The 15,377-nt window shown below is 40.4% G+C and overlaps 1 long non-coding RNA gene across 1 annotated transcript in view; it reads left to right on the forward strand.

Moving 5' to 3' along the window:
* Positions 1-3,682: 3,682 nt before the first annotated feature.
* LOC131757202 (uncharacterized) overlaps positions 3,683-15,377 on the forward strand; it is a 185,701-nt gene continuing 174,006 nt past the window's right edge. The window contains exon 1 of the long non-coding RNA XR_010840600.1: positions 3,683-3,793. This is a non-coding gene — a long non-coding RNA (uncharacterized lncRNA). The remainder of the gene's footprint in view (positions 3,794-15,377) is intronic.

A 15,377-nucleotide genomic window follows, 5' to 3' on the forward strand; every position in this document is an offset into this window, starting at 1 on the left:
TCCATCCCCGGAGAAGTATAATCCAGGGAATTTTTGAAACAATACTGATGCCTGGGTCACGCCTTGGATATTCTGGTAAAATGGGCCTAGAGTAGGGCCTGGCTTTGGGATTTTTAAGCTCACCAGGTGATTCTAACGTGCAACCGGGATTGAGACCCACTGCTTGAAGAGCATTTATCCAGGACTGGGTTTTACACAGCCTCTGTATGTTGATAAGCTACCAACTTTGCAGGTTCAATTTAAACTGAGCAGGCATCTCCAGTTTAACACGTCCAAAAGCAACCACGCCCCAAGTACCAAAGTTAAGTGGCAACTCCATCCTCCCGGTGGCTCACAACAAAATCCTTGCAGCTGAGGATATAAGAGGGAACTGAATGGTGGGGGAAGAAGCCAGATAAAGTGGTTTAAGAAGAAGGTGGTGAGAGGGAAACAAAGACCTTGACTGTAAAAGGAGAAGAAACTCGGGGAGCTAGTCATAAGTGGAATTAAAATTAAGGAACCTATTTACAATTTGCTTTACAAATTTGAAGAAAGACTGGCCTCATTTAAAAGGTGATGGGAAAACCCAGGAAAGAACTGCATTGAGCGAATTGCCTACTTTCTCCGAGTCGCTCGGTTAGCCCATGTTTATTAAGAGTGCACAGGTGATACGGCTGGTGAAACCACATAGAAGAATTGGAGAGAGGGTTAGAAGGTGCCCTTGCAGAATTTGCAATTGGATGCAGGGTGAAGTAAAGGGACTAGTCAAGAATGACCTCCAGGGATTTGCTGGCTCAAGAGTGGCTGGCGGTGCCCTTCACTGAGGTGGAGAACAGAGAAGAAGGAGATTTCAGGGAGAAAAGGGAAAAAAACTTTTTTTTTTTTTTTTTTTTTTTTTTTTACCTGGATGCTTTATTTAACGTTATAATTTTGGTTGGGCATATCCCTCACCTTTAAGGAGCAAAACAAAACATAAGCCTCAGATTAGGTCCAGGAACAAGTTATTCTTCCAATGATTCTGAAGTCAAACTGTAAAATTCAAATATTACTGCCTCTGATTTCCATTAAGGATTAAATAAAACCACACAAATGAGAGGGCCTAGCACAGTGCCTGAGTTAAACAGATGCTCAATAACATTAACTGCTCTTTCCTCGGCTTGAAGCCATGTGATTCATGAGGATATAACAGGCTCAGGAATTAGACAGGTTTAAATTCTCACTATACCATTTGCTAGCTGTGTGACTTAAGGCAAATTATTGAACTCCATCTGTAAAACGGCACTAACGATACCCACCTTACAGGGTTAATGTGAAAAGTCATTAAAGAATAATGCATACAAAGTCATTCAACGCAAGAAAGACCTAATGAATATCCAACCCTCCTCCTTCAAGATAGCCTATTCATAACTCTACCAAAAGTATAGATTCATAGGTCGATGAATTTAAACATATCCATCCGAATCCCTAACTTGTGGTAAGAATTACACCAGTGCAGTACCTTGACACAGTACCTGGCACGGGGTGGACCCTACATAAATGTTTACGGAGCTCAGGTGAATTACTATGTCCAATGTCACTTGGCTAACTGTGGTGGCATGGGCTGGCCTGGGGGTGGGGCTAGAGCTTTCTGACACTCAGACAAGGGCTCTTTCCATTGTGCTGTGTACTCCCCCAAGGTTAAGCCATCTACTTGCTGATAAACTTATATGCTTATTTAGAGCAATACAAATTAATTTAAGGGTCAGAATAATGTGTTACCATAATTTGAGTTTTTCAGGTTTCTACGGCTAAGGAAGTCATTACTCTATTAAAATACTTTTACATAAAATAAATTTTACAAAAACACAAGCTTTTTAACCCCGCTTAAATTAAGAAAAGTTTCCTTTCCTTTTGTTTTGCCTAACTACCACAGGAAAGTCATCTGTGTTCATGATTTCCTAAATGTAAACTGTGTAGGAATGCTTTTAGAATAGTAATAACTTCAGAATGGTATAACCAATTCAACGGTAAGCAGCAGACTCTAGTGGAAGAAAGAGTTGGGGTAAGTGGCAAAGCCGGTCCATTCTTGGGAAACTCAAGGCTGAATACACATGAAGTAGAATACTATGCACTGCACGTAAAAATGCAAGTACAACTCTATGTGGTGAGGTGAACTGTACATGAAGCAACTGTTAAGACGAGTCCACTCACGACCTCTGGATGACAAGTAGAAAACAGGTTTCAAAATGTCTGAAAACCGCAACTTCAGTGCTTTTGCAATACCTGCTTTTAGGATTCATCACGTGAAGCAAACAGGTGTAACCCAGCAGCACTATCAGGGCCACGCAACTATTCCACCCACAGGCTGGTCTCATAAACATCATCAAGGAAAAGCAGGCAAACCAGCAGAGAAGGCTTTCACCTACTTTCTTCCAGATTGCAAACGCTGTAGGGAGACGGCGGCGCGCAAGTAACCGACCCCAAATAGATAAAGGAATACCTAGGCATTCTGACATCCCCAAAGGTCCTCCTTAACATTTACGGAGTCTCATCCCATGAAATACGGTTAGTCTGCACAGAACACCGCGTCCCCTCCTACAAGGGGCAGCACTGGTCACCTTCCATGAATGGACACCTTTAAGCCAGCTTCACGCCCCCCCCCCCCCCCCACAAACCAGTGACTCGATTGACTGCCACAATGTAGACTCCATTACCTCTGTTATGTTTCTAGAACGCGTGATTTGGGGGTGCACACTCGCTAGAAACAGATCAAACAACACTTTAACACATTTCTCTGAGTCCTGCCATACTTGGATCCAAACTATTCCAAGGGAGGGGCCGAACATCACCAATCCTGGATGACACTCTTTCAAATCGCCCTCAAGAGGGGAGCGAGTCCCCCTTGGCTGGTCGTCAGCAGCTCTTACCTTTCTGTCACGGGGGACCTGGGCGAGGGATCTGGTACAGGTTCAAGCTGAGGTGCTCCAGGCTCAGCTTCTCCTGCAGGAAGTGGCCCGGGTGCCTCTGTAGCAGGTACCGACAGGGTCTTCTTGATGGACCCTTTAAAACGTCCAAGGCATGATGGGGACTGGCAACTGGGTCGGCTGGGCCTCCGGCCGGGGGTCCCAGCTCTGGCTCCAGGCCATGGCGCGGCCCAAGCCCGGGGAGGCCCCTCCACGCCCGCTCGGCGCGGCGCCAGCGCTGGCTGTCTCCCAGGGCAACCCCGCCGCCTACGCCGCGCCCGATCGCGCGAGGCCTGGCGGGAACCAGCCGCGGAGGAGTCCCTGTTGCCCCAAGCCCAGGGACTTCTGAGGGGTTCGTAGTCCGCAGAGAGAGCGTGTGAGAGAGCCTACGGGGAAGCCGCAGGGCCCCAGGCCCGGCCTGAGGTGGACTGAGAAACTGTGTTTTCCATATGGTATATTTCTAGGTAGTATTTCTTTTCCTTTCTTTTTTCCTACCAGCAAAAGCAAGTTTATTCAGAAATACCCAGAGAAGTCGCCAACCTACATTTCTGAACTATGGCTGATCTTAGTCAAAGCCAGAACTTGCTTTTATAGGGAAGAGGGGGTAGCTGGGCAGGGCTGTAATAACAAAAGAGTTCATTGGTGGAAGCTGGGAGTCCAAAGTATGGAGGCTTCTCATTGGTTGGGCTACTACTAGGCAGTGTTTCTTATTCAACATCACAAATCTATATTCGGAAGCTCTGAATCCCTGCTACACTGAATCTCTGCTAGGGATATAAAGATATGAGTAATGAATAAATCCAAGTTCCTGTTTTCGAGAAGCTTGCAAACTTTTCATGAGGACAGGAAAAGAGCCACATTAAAAGAAGAAGGTAAGTGCCAGAAGAATTATGCAAAGAACTAAAAGCATTCAAAGAAGAGAGAGATTTTTTTTCACGTGTGAGAGGTCGCTGGAGATAAGATTCAGCAAAGACTTCAAGGAGGGGGTGATGTTTGAGATTCATCCTGAAGAACTAACATTTGTATAGGCAGTAGGATTGGGGAGAACATTCCAGGTGGAAAAACTCTGCCACAACAGCACAGAACTGTGATAGGGCTAGGAATGATTGCAAACTAGCACCGCAGGCTAGTGTTAATTTAGGCTACGTATGTCCTAGCGGTCAGAAACAAATCTAGACCGGCAGGCTGGACTTTGGAGTTAAGCAGGCCTGAGCTGGGACACTGGTGCCACCACTGGATAAATACCCAACCTAGGGAAAGTTATTTAACCTCCCTCAGCCTCGGTTTTCTCCCTTCTAAAATTAACCTAATCATACATTTACCAAGATCGTTTTGAGATGTCTGTTCTATGATAGGTGTTTAATAAATAGTAGGTATTATTACTTTGCAGAGGTCTTGAATACCAGGGTGAAGAGTTTATGTTTTCTTAGCCAGCTTATGGAAGGGTTTGCACAAGGTAACTACAGCTGGAATAATCTGCCCCCAATTTATACGCTTGAGGGAAGCAGGGAAGAGAAGAGACTGGGAGACAAGTTAGGAGACTACTTGGTCGTCAGGGTGATGCTGCTTCATAGTCAATCAATAATATCAAAGGTTTTTTTTTGAGTTTTCAAAATATACAGATCTTTTCTTTTCTTCCCTTTCCCTCCTGCTGTTTTGCCATTGGATTGTTCTGTCAGCAGGCAAAAAGAAAAATCAGTGAAACTTCAATCAGCCAGTGTCACCATAAACAAGAGAGGAACTGAAATATCTGTGGTTACTGTGTGAATGTAAGCATCTTTGAAAGATTTGGTTGGAGCAGGCTGAAATTAACCACTTGAATTTAACATTTTATGTAGAATATATATGCCCATAATTCTTAACCTCCCTTTGTTCCACCGATACAGCTGAATCACTATAGCGTGGGAAGAACCTCTATACTATAAATAATTTTCTGTCAGTTAATTTAAAAAGGCAGTAGGGCAGGACTCATTCAAAGTCAGTGGTCATGTACCACCGACCAACCACATAGAACCTTGGACAAGTCATTTAATAATCCTGAACTACAGATCACATATCTGTAATTTGGGGGAGGTAATTTATTTTTTGCCTCATTCTTAAGGTTGTTCTGAGGATTGAATGAGGTAATTGATATAAAAATGCTTCTGTTTTATAAGCCACAAATGCAAAAGATTATCTGGACAAAACCTCCATCCACATAAATAAGGCACAATCATTATGAACTGTATAAGAAGTTTTCCCACTTTTTTTCTTCATTGCTCTGTGAAGATCTGCTTGATTTGTCTTTTTTTTTTTTTTTTTTTCCCAGTTGTCGAGCACTTTACTTTCATATGTTGACCACAGTTAACCTCTCATTTTGGGTGAGATTTCCAAAGTATGATTTCCAACTAAGTAGCCATTTTGTCATTTTGAAATTGTGTTGTTTGCCCTTTCTGGTGTTTTGGGATAAGTATAGGAGGGTTTGGCTTCAGACTTAAATTATTTCACTAAGGGCACTTTTGGAGGAGGAAAAGTGATTTTTCACTCACTTAATAAAACAACTTCTTGTACAGCAAACTCTGTCTCATTAAGGGCTGTGCTGGAGACTTCAGGGATGATTTAAGAGACTGAGTCAGCATCTTTATCTTGTGACGTATTGAAAGATGTGTTAGTTCCCCTATGGAAGAAGGAGGGAAATTGAAAATAAAATCTTTTTTCCCCCTTTTTGGTTAATTTTCAACAAAATGAAGCAGTTACTTCTGAAATATAGACACACAGATGAGAAAATGTGTGTAATTACTTAATAAGAAAGGGACTTGAATAATTAAACTGAAATTCAGTGCATTTTAAGGAAAGGGAAAGCATCCCAGCTAAGTTTCTGGCAGATAATGATGAAGAAAAAAAATTGAAAACATTTGAGGCTCAGAAGTCACACTTCTGTTGATACATATGGCATTGATGGATTTTGAGCTCCTGGGCCTCCTGGTAAGCAGATGGTTTTATACTTGTGCTTAAACTAGAGGTTAGATGGCTTGGTGGAAAAAAGCAGTGACCTTTCATCTCAAGTTTAGTTCTGGACCTAATGATTTGTGTATTCAAACTTTTCAAACACATATTGTCACGCTTAACACCCTTTAAGATACTCGAACATTGACTGGGCCTGGTAAATAAATCGTAGTTGATCTTCAGAGAGATTTTTTTTTTTTTTCCCCTGGCTGAAGCCAAGTTTTATAGCAGTTACCTCTCTTCTTCTGGGCAAAAAGTTAAATCAGGGAGTCAGTATCTCTCATTGGATTGTCTGTTCAAGTATACAAAGTAAAACAACTAAAAATATACACTAGTTTCTGTTAGGTTAACTAGAAAGGAGTATTCCTGAAAATAATTATGCTGCTGTGGAACTACAGTAATAAGCTCGCTGCTCCCCAAACCCACATTTAATTAGAAAAATACTGGTCCCACTCCAAATCCTAACTAATTTAATTTAAAACCGTATGTTTTATACAGTAATTGCCTATTTTTTTAGTTAACTAACCATTGTACCATCAGCTTAGACATTTTATGAGCGGAGACAGCACTCCTAATTGATAAGCATGGCATGCTTATAAATGAAGTTAAAACAACAGTGACGCTTTGGGAAACAAATGTTGCCGTTTGACTGCTTCCCAAAAGTAGCTCGTTTAGCAGAGACCCAAGAAAGTTGCAGATCTCCGCAGTCAGGATTCATGACTGGAAACTGAAATGTACTTGAAAGTCAAGGAGGAGGGTTGCTGCATTTCCTTTTGGTCAGACAGAGGTGCTAGGAGCAAAATGAGGTGCGGGGTGGGGCATGGGCTAGAGCCCGGAGAATCACATCAATAAACACCTTCTCACCTGAGCCCAGGGATGCCAAGACTCTTTCAACACCAAACACAATTGTTGCCAGATAATTCCACAAGAAGAAGGAACTTTCACCTTCTTTACAGTTTGGTGATTACAAAGCACTTTGAAGAGAATATATGTGAGTATATAACACACTAATTGCGTGAGTGATGTTATTTGGATCAAGAAATGATTGGATGGAAAACTGTCTATGATATATTAAGAGGGAAAAGCAGGTTACAAAACAGCATGTACAGTACAATTCTTTTTTTGTGAAAAATAATTCTATAAATGTGCAACAGAAAGACTGCAGTGAGACATAGCAAACAAACAAGCAATGGGATATAGGGAATACAGATGATGTTCGTTTTCTTCTGACTTAATCTATATTTTCACACAATAATGTTATTTTCAGAGTAAGAAAAAAGTTATTTAAAAAGACTTTAGGGGGCTTCCCTGGTGGCGCAGTGGTTGGGAGCCCGCCTGCCAATGCAGGGGACGCGGGTTCGTGCCCCGGTCTGGGAAGATCCCACGTGCCGCGGAGCGGCTGGGCCCGTGAGCCGTGGCCGCTGCGCCTGCGCGTCCGGAGCCTGTGCTCCGCAACGGGAGAGGCCACAACAGTGAGAGGCCCACGTACCGCCAAAAAAAAAAAAAAAAAAAAAAAAAAAAAGACTTTAGGGAAGGAAACATTCAAGTTATGAAAACATGGGGCAGTAATTATTACTTAGACTAGTAAATCTCTATACTTAAGGGAATAGAAAGTGATTAAAATACAGACATAAAGAACACAGTATTTATATTTCCTTTCACACCCTGGAACAGTACATTTTTGGGAAGTGAGATATTTAGCTAGGTCAGGCTGTACACATTCGAGGAATCCTATATCATGATGTCTGTTAGCATTTAAGAAGCGTTAGTAACTGCAGAGTAATACACTAAACAAAACGCCTGGTGCATACAAATACCATATTATATAAAGGTAACTTAGCTTTAAAAAGAAAAACTGGTCCTTGTCTCTCTGAAATAATTCAAGATTTGAATTGAGAAATATTGCTATTAATAGCACTAAAACACTGAGACCAGAAACCATCAGAACTTTAAGGATTAAAGAAAATTGTAACAAGAACTGATGGAGAAGATATTGGAAAACAGGCTCTCTCCCATGCTACTGGTGGAAAAATGTTTTCACTACTCTAAAGGACAAGCTGGTAATGGTCTTCAGAAGTCTTAACATCATGGATATCTTTACAACCAGCATTTCCATTTCTAGGAACTTATCCTACAGACTGTATAAGAATGTGAACAAATCAATAAGGATGTTCATAGCAACATTGTTTATGACAGTGAGAAATTCACAGTCGTAAATGTCCCGTAGAAGAGCTTTCATGCTGAAGTCAATCATAGTAATCCATTAAATAGTATACTGTGCAGCCACTAAGACGAGTTTGTGTGTGAATGCATCTAATAAACACAAAGGTGAACAAAGGAAGCCTGACACAAAAGAGTATATACTATATGGCATTTATATCTAGTTAAAATGAGGCAAAAATCACTAATGGATAACTTTGGGAGTGCCTCATGACTGGAGATGGGCACAGAGTGCTTCTGGAGTTGGGTCAGTGTTCTTTTCTTGGTCTCAGACTGATACATGGGGGTGTTCACTTTGTGAATGTTCATCAAACTGTACACTGATGTTTGTTTACTTTTCTGCATGTCTGCTGTACTTCAATAACATTTATCAGAAGAAAGGTCGTAAGAAGTATTCATAACATAGAAAGAATTTCAGCATATATTTTTAATATAAAAATATTAAAAATCCTTTTCCGTCTTAAAGGATTTTATAGAAAAATAAATGGATGGATGTTCACAAAGTGGCATTGGTAGACATCTCTGGGTAATAGGATGATAGGTTATTTTTATGTGTAATATTTGTATTTTAAATATTTTCTAAAATTGTCACAATTAGTTTTGTAAGACGAAAAGTCAAAATAATATCATTATAAAAATGAGAATGGTATATGTAAGTTTGTTAAAACAGAGAAAAAAGTTAATAAGAATGTGCTAATAGTAAGAGAAAAAGTTCACCAAGATCAGTTAGGATTAAATAACCTGGCATTTTACAAAGCTTTGATTCAAAAATAGAACACTTTTCATTCTAATAGTACATAACATGTGGCTTTAAAATGAGGGAAGGTTGTTAAAATTCCAAAACAAGCGTGTAATAACAGACTGTGCCCCACTAGTTTGCTAGGTGATGCAAGCAGTCTGGACCTCAGTTGTCCTGCCTGTAGAATGGGTTTAATAATACCTTGCCTGCATCCTCCCAGAGGTATTTTGAGAATAAGTGATATAAAAATATTAGGAGTAGCTTTTAACTTTTCAGGGATGTTGATTCTAGGTATTATTACAAGGGCGGTTTATGAAAAAATATGAAATTTGATGCCACTTGAAAATTTTGTGAAACTATACCCTTAAGAAGCACTTATACATTAAGAAGAGTAGGGATAACACTTTTCATGTTTTCAGACCTTTATACAAGAACATTTTTACAAAGAAAAATTGAGCAGAAAATAACTTTCTCTTTTCAGCTTGAGAAAAATGGAACAATTGTACAGATTCAGATTATTTTTGAAAATTGGATGATAGCACTAATCTATAATTCTTATGATCTATTGAATATTTCCCACTAGAGAGAGAGAAAGAAGTGCGTCCTTTACCTCAGCTCATGTTAGAATTGCATCTCCTCACTCTCAGTTGTCTTTCCTTTCAGATGCATGGTCTTCTGGGACTGGTTAAAAAATACTGAAGAACTGACATTTAAAACAGTCTTAAACCTACAAATATTCCTCTCCATTAGCCACCTCCACCCCACCTACATTCTATGATCTTTTTCATTACCCTAGGGACTTGGTATTAATACGCATTTAATAGTTTACAACAAATGTTTTGAAGTAGTACTTTTATTTTTCCAAAGAGTGTATCCAAGAATTGTTTGTCCTTATCCACTTTACCCAGAGGACAAAACCATATTCATGGCATTCATTCAATGCTGTGGCCCTTCGAAATGGACCTCACTGGATGGTCATAATAACCCCAACAAATATATCTCTAGCATTTCCTAGATCAGTGGTTCCAAAGTGTCCTTGGACCAATAGCATGAGCGCCAGCTGAGAACTTGCTAGACATGCAAATTACTGGGCCCCACTCTAGACCTACTGAATCAAAACTCTAGAGATGCTGCCCAGCAATCAGTATTTTAATAAGCCCTCCAGGTGATGTTGATGCATGCAAAAGTTTGAGAACTACTGCCCTAGAGGGACCATAGGTGAGTTTTCTAGAAGCACAGTATGCTCCCTTAAGGGATCTATGAAAATTACCAGTATGCATGAGCTTCCTTTGAAAACAGCGTTGAAATCTCAACAACAGTCATCATAAAAAACATATGGTAGCACTAGCAGCTTCACTTTGCAGCCATTTGACCATTTTCAGGCCACCACTATGGTAAATTAGAAGCATTCCTACTTTACAGACAAGAGAATAAAATCAGATAAGGCAGGGGAAAGCACTCAGGAACTGGAGCTTTTTGCATCACCTGAAAGTTTCTCTAATGTTAATTGCAGTAGAGACGGTTGTTACATTGCCTTTCAAAGCCCTTCTCCGTGGCAAAACTGAGACTGAAAACCAGAATACTGGTCTTGTTTCCACCAGTAAATCATCCTGGTCTTAAAGTAAGACTCAAATACAAGAAACCCCCGAAAAACAAGGGATCTTTACTGTGGAATCATCAGCCCCTGTTCAGTTTCTAAGCCTAACCACATCCATCTGTGTAAGAGAGATTTGGTATTATGACCATACAGGGAGATCCGTTTCAATGGACCACTGCATTGAATGAATGCTGTGTATATGGTTTTGTCCTCTGGGCAAAGTGGATATGGACAAACAATCCTTGGATACCCTGTTTGGAAAAATAAAAGCAGGAGTTCAAAACACAATTCATTGTAAACTATTAAATGCATATTTTTAAATAATTTTATTTATTTATTTTTGGCTGTGTTGGGTCTTTGTTGCTGCATGCAGGCTTTCTCTAGTTGTGGCGAGCGGGGGCTACTCTTCCTTGCGGTGAGTGGCTTCTCACTGCAGTGGCTTCTCTTGTTGCAGAGCACGGGCTCTAGGCACATGGGCTTCAGTAGTTGTGGCTCACGGGCTCTAGAGCGCAGGCTCAGTAGTTGTGGCACACGCACTTAGTTGCTCCGCGGCAAGTGGGATCTTCCCGGACCGGGGATCGAACCCGTGTGCCCTGCTTGGCAGGCAGATTCTTATCCACTGTACCACCAGGGAAGCCCTTAAATGCATATTAACACCAACTCCCTAGGGTAATGAAAGGCCTCTTCTCTAAAGTCAAGTTAGTTTACATATTACAAGACTGCTCTTTTTCTTGCAAAGAAAGTATAAGGTAAAACCAGGAAAGAGAGAACAGGAGCAACACTATTATTACTATTGAAATTTTTTTATATCTCTTCACCAACTTTAACTTACTAGTTCATTTCATATAAAGGTTCTGATGCCCTAGAGGCCCCCTCCCAATATGGTGGATTTGATTATCTACATATTTAAACACAATTGTGTAAACTGAGCGATAGGAGAGGCTCTAAAAGGATTAATCCACTACTATGACTTTATAAACAATATGTGAACAAAACTATTATCTTTAATTTTGGTTAAGAATCAGAATGGTAACTGTTTTCTTAACAAAAAAATATACAGAGGTAACAGCTTTATATTTTTAATGCTGAATTAATTCCAGAAAGCCACATACAGAAGTAAGGCTTTGGGACAGTTACTTAATTGCTCTAAACCTCAGTTTTATTGCCTGTAAGAAGGTGTAACAGGTGGTTGTGAGAATAAATGAGTTAATTCATGTGAATTACTTAGGGCAGCGCCTAGCACTTAGCAAGCACACAGAATGTTAGCTAAATTATTATTTTTGTAACTGCAAATGTTACTCTGTTTTCAGGTTAAATTAACTACAGAATGCTGAAGTCAATACGGACAGACCAACTAATATTGAACAGATTAGTAACAGAAAAGTTTTCAAGATAATGGATATTGTTGCCTTATCCAAAGCTACTACCATTTACTCAAGGAATTCAGATCATAACATGTGTAGCCCCTTATTAATCATCATACTTTGAAAACAACCAACCTAGCTAAGTTTCTGATGTGGAATTTGATTTACCTATTATAAAAACAGAAACTATTCTTAGGCCCTCTGAATAATAATTGTTAATTCACAGACACTTGTAGGTCCTATTTAAAACAGAAAAGCTGGGGCAGGATTACGCTGTAGAGTACTCGGCATTCATCCAGTTGGCCCCTGATGTAGAGAACTCTTGCTGGTCTGGGAGACATGCATCAGGAGGACAATGGTCTTGGGCAGAGCAGTGTCAAAATCTGTTTTTCCGGGGCTTCCCTGGTGGCGCAGTGGTTGAGAGTCCGCCTGCCGATGCAGGGGACGCGGGTTCGTGCCCCGGTCCGGGAGGATCCCACGTGCCGCAAAGCGGCTGGGCCCGTGAGCCACAACTACTGAGCCTGTGCTCCGCAACGGGAGAGGCCACAACAGTGAGAGGCCCGCGTACCGCAAAAAAAAAAAAAAAAAAAAAAAAAAAAAAAAGCCCAAAAATCTGTTTTTCCTAATTCAGTGTAATTCTGTAATCAGACCCCTGTTACTGAAACAGTGCACAGATATATTTCAGTTTGGATAGTCTTAAAATGCACACATCAAAAAGGAAAACAAAAGGAAGGAAAGAGGTCCCCCTTTTAATGGCTTGTCACAGCTGATCCTTATAATAATGTTGACGTGTATTGCGTGTGTGTGTGTGTGCGTGCATGTATAGTTTTATAGGTGGAAAAACTGGAGCACAGAGAGTTTAGAGTCAGGGAGGGGTTAGAAACAGTACTGAGAAGTCTTGAAAATAAGATCATGCCCTTTAGAATGCGAAATGCTCAGTGCGTGGAACAATTTTATGTTACACAGGCAATAAAGTGTGCTTTCTTTTCTTTCCTTCTTCCTTTCTCCCTCTCTCCTTTCCTCCCTCCTTCTTTCTCCCCTCCTTCCATTTCCCCTCTCTCTTTGTCTTTCTTTTTTAAATAGATGATAAGCCAAACTTTAAAACCTACTATTCAGAGCTCCTTGCCGGCATATAACACATGGGTGTAGAAAATTAATGAATAGATATCTCAGCCAAATAGAGGGGAATGACCAGAAGGGGAGCTCTCACATGGCAAGAGCAGAGCTCAACTGGAAGCACAGTCTCCTCTTTCCTGGCAAGGACTTAGCCAATGAAAACCCATGGCCTCTTTGTTTACTACAGCTCTCCCAACTTCCTTTTCCTCTCTATGGAAAGACTTCTTCCCTTGACTTGCAAGGACTTGCATGTGTCTCACCATGATTGCAGGACCCTGAAATAGAATTCTTTGCTGATCCCACATGAACCCAGTTTTGCTGGAAAATAACTGACAATCTATTTGTTTTGGGTCAGCATTGGTCTCTAGATTTTTTTTTTTTTTTTTTTTTTTTTTTTTTTTTTTTTTTTTTTTTTTTGCGGTATGCGGGCCTCTCACTGTTGTGGCCTCTCCCGTTGTGGAGCACAGGCTCCGGACGCACAGGCCTAGCGGCCATGGCTCACAGGCTTAGTTGCTCCGCGGCATGTGGGATCTTCCCGGACCAGGGCACGAACCCGTGTCTCCTGCATCGGCAGGCGGATTCTCAACCACTGCGCCACCAGGGAAGCCCTGGTCTCTAGATTTAACTTTACTGATTTTCTCTTCTAGAAAGGCCTTAAGGTAATATACGCTTCTGAACTTTGAACACTGAGGTAAGCACCTTGGCCTTGGCATATTCTAACTTGAAGTCCATGTTCATGGATCCAAGTCATGACTTTTCTGTCTTCCTGACTGGGCACTGAATTATTTGTGCCTATCTCAAAGTATTAATGTGAGAGTCCAATAATTAGGTGGGAAGGAAAACACTCTAAATTGCAAATTACTTGTTAATTTCTGTTGTTATACTTTACAACCTTGAATTCTCAGTAAGTAATACTAGTTAATCTCCAAAAGAGAAACCTTGTAAAGGTGCTGTTATGTAGACCTTTGGTATGTCAGATGTTACACAATTTCAGTCATCTCTATTTATCAGCAGTACACATTCAGTAAAAATACCACATGAGTGCTATACATCCTTCAGTGTAATTACCAAGCAAATATGTATTCAGCCTGTCAGAAGCCTAATATAGAGTCTCAGCCTTAGTTGTAGGCTAAAACTAACGATGGTTAACTATAAACAGTGACAGATTGGATTGGCAGTCCCTGTACAGTCTCAATTTGCAATTTTGTGTTTGGCAGAACTCTTAGATTTTATTACCAACAATATATTTCAGTCCAAAGGAAAAATGGAAGCATCCTGAGCCATTTTCAAGGGCTGTCTCACAAGATACACACTGTAATTACCGAACTGTAGAGAACAATTCCTGATGTGGCATGGTGAAAGCTGTTGTTTCTGTTTTGGCCATTATTATTTTAAAGACAGAGTGTGTATAATACGACATGTTTCAAAAGGGACCAACGTGGAAGCTTTGGGTTTGTATGTAGCCAAAATGCCTAATCCCATTCAGAATGAATAATACACAACCCAAGAAAGAAATTCTATTTTAAGGAGTGACTCAAGTGGCAAATGTTTAACCAAGGTGTAGTTTTGATTTGAAACATGGTTTGAGGAAACAATGATTAAAAAAAAAACTGAAGATAAGAAAAATCACAGTGGACTTATTTTCAGTTTTACAATTTTAAACTCTGTAACAAATAGTTAAAAACTTTTAATTGAACTATGGAAATGTACAAATTTACTCTTCCATATTTTAATCATACAAGCTATAAATTTGTGAGTTATTAAAATATCACTAGTTTCATCTTCATTTTTTATTTTCTTATAGGATTATAGTGATATTCAATAATTAGTTCAGGGCTTCCCTGGTGGCGCAGTGGTTGACAGTCGCCTGCCGATGCAGGGGACACAGGTTCGTGCCCGGGTCCGTGAAGATCCCACGTGCCGCAGAGCGGCTGGGCCCATGAGCCGTGGCCGCTGAGCCTGCGCGTCCGGAGCCTGTGCTCCGCAACGGGAGAGGCCACAACAGTGAGAGGCCCACGTACCACACACACACACACACACACACACAAAAAGAGTTCAGACTTACTAAGTAAAATTAAACAATATCTACACAAAAATACCCATTCTCTTATTTTACTTCCAATTAATTATTCTTAGTCTTTCAGTTAAATTGATGAGGTTGGGAATACCACTATTCGGAAACATTTCCATGAAAAATTCACCGACTGATAGAAAACATCACAGAGATAAAATTTCCCCAAATTGCAGGTCTGACATCATTTGGAAGGGAAAAAAATAGACTGATTGACATTTTTATATTACAGGTACAAAATATGAAAAGCCAAAAAGAGAATTTTAAAGTTTGATGGAAAGTTAGTTTCAGGTAAAACTTAAAGACAACTCAGAGAGTGAAATATGCTTTCTTTTGTAACCAAAACCCTTAACTAATCTCAGCT

Source organism: Kogia breviceps, chromosome 5, assembly GCF_026419965.1.
Source record: "Kogia breviceps isolate mKogBre1 chromosome 5, mKogBre1 haplotype 1, whole genome shotgun sequence".
Classification (NCBI taxonomy): domain Eukaryota; kingdom Metazoa; phylum Chordata; class Mammalia; order Artiodactyla; family Physeteridae; genus Kogia; species Kogia breviceps.